Here is a 2,500-nt window from a genome sequence, read left to right on the forward strand (position 1 = left end):
AGGGTACACGTGTCTGTGGAGTGCTCAGCCACTTGCACGTTAATTTCACGAGTAGCAGGCTGTTCCGTTGATCGGATCAACTGGAACCCTCGACGTCGTAAGCGACGGAGTGCCAACAACAACAACAACAACGAAATGAGATAATTCGAGAGCGGAGCAGAATGAACGATGTGATCGCAGAGTATCGAAAGCACAAGTTCCACTGAGCCGGACAATGTCACAAGGTTGACAGACACCAAGCTGGACTTGTACGTTACTGAGTGGTATCCAAGCGATCGGAAAAGGCCACTTGGAAGGACTCCACGACGATGGGAAAAAAACGATTTAGTGTGTGTAATGCGATGGGTGTTAGTTTATTTCATTGGATATCTGTTATATAGACCGTGTCTTGCGCTTGTGCATTATCTTCTTTGAGTTGTATTATTGAATTGTGTCTTGCGTAGGATGTGGGCTGTTCCTAGCAGGGTTACATTTTGGATAGTGTCAACTGTTGAGGACCCAGGTATAGCTTCTACGTTTTTGTTCATATGTGTTTTTATCATGCTCAATGCTCCAATTATTACAAGTATTGTTTACACCAGGGGTTTTCAAACTGTGGTCCGCGGACCACAGGGTGTCCGTAGACAGCAAATACTTTTTATGGGCAATTTGATTTTATATATGTTTTTTAATCGAAATCTTTTAATTGACAATAAACCTATTTTGTTAAATACCGTTAAATAAATAAATGTAAAAATATATGTTATTTTAAGCAAATATTTATGTATAAATTTCATAAGCGTAAAGCCTGAAATATAAAGGGGTCCGCAAGTCAAAAAGTTTGAAAACCCCTGGTTTACACCTTCATGCTCCACATCTGGAATACTTCTATTTTGTACTTTGACAATTTCTCCCCTTTTTTTTTGGGGGGGGGGGGTTGTTTTGGATATTATTTTGGTCAGATGGGACTGCAATGTCCTACTATCATCATCATCATCATCATCATCATCATCAAGGCGGCGAGCTGGCAGAAACGTAAGCACGCCGAGCAAAATGCCTAACGGCGTTTCGTCCCTTCTGAGTTCAAATTCTGCCGAGGCCGCCTTCGTCTTCCACTCTCTGTCAGAGGTCGATAAAATAAGTACTAGTTGAACAACAGGGATAGATATAACCGACTTACTCCCTCACCCGAAATTGCTGGCCATATGCCTAAATTTGAAGCCATTATTATTATTATTATTATTATTATTATTATTATTATTATTATTATTATTGAACGTTTTCTACTTTTCGGACAAAACCTTTTGTAACCTTCGTCCTGTCTTTGTCCTTACATGTTTTTGATTTATATTAGCCCTTGTGGCCAATAAAATAGAATTTATTATTATTATTATTATTATTATTATTATTATTATTATTATTATTCTGAGTTCAAATCCCGCCGGGGTTGACTTTGCCTTTCATCTTTTAGGGTCGATTAAATAAGTACCAGTTATGCACTAGGGTCGATGTTATCGACTTAATCCCTTCCTCTAAATTTGAGGCCTTGTGCTTCCAGTAGGAAGGATCATTATTATTATTATTGTTATTATTATTATTATTATTATTATTATTATTAGCAAATGCACCCGTCCTTTGGATGGTTGAAGTTGCTTTGGTGGTATTTTTTCCCACCAAATAATTGAACTACTTACAAAGTTTATGAGTAGCTCGGCAATCTATGTTTCCGATTAACCTAGGAACAGAAAATCAAATTGAAGGCTGGTTATTGTGGAAATCATTGCACTTTAATGATCATAGAACATATAAGTTTGCAAGCGATGCAAACTAGAGCTACTGAAGTGTTTTGGGAGTAGATTACGGATAATGACTACAAAATATAATTGTTTTACATGAAAGCGAAGTTTCTTGTCAGAAACAGCCACATAAATGGTGTAAGGAAATTGAAAGAAGATGTTGAAACTTCCCCTCTGCGAGTTTATTTTATTCAACAGCAAAGGGGGCTATTTTTTCGGAGAGATAAGCTAAGAAAAGCCCCTTTATTCTGTCTTTCCACATAGCTTGTGCATAAACTATACAAACACACACACACACATATAGGACGGGCTTCTTTCTGTTTCCGACAAATTCATTCACAGGCTTTGGTTGGCCTGAGGTCATAGTAGAGGACACTTGCTCAAGGTACCTCGTAGTGGGACTGAACCCGGATCCATCTGGCTGCAAAGTACGCTTCTTACCACTTCTCGCCATGACTTCGATCCCCAAATTTTGCTAGAAAATGAATTATAATGAATACTACCACCGCCACCGATATTTTATGCCACCACTACGGTACTACAGCCCATACACCACCGCCAACAACAACACATCGACACCACCACTACAAGACTTCGCACTGCCAACGCTACCACCAACAACAGAAAGCCACCGTGCACTATCACGGCAACCACACATGACCATCACCAACGAAAACATGACACCATCAGCGCAACAACGCGTTCTCCGCCACCACTACCATCAC

Source organism: Octopus bimaculoides, chromosome 30 (assembly GCF_046866305.1).
Source record: "Octopus bimaculoides isolate indiv1 chromosome 30, ASM4686630v1, whole genome shotgun sequence".
Lineage (NCBI taxonomy): Eukaryota > Metazoa > Mollusca > Cephalopoda > Octopoda > Octopodidae > Octopus > Octopus bimaculoides.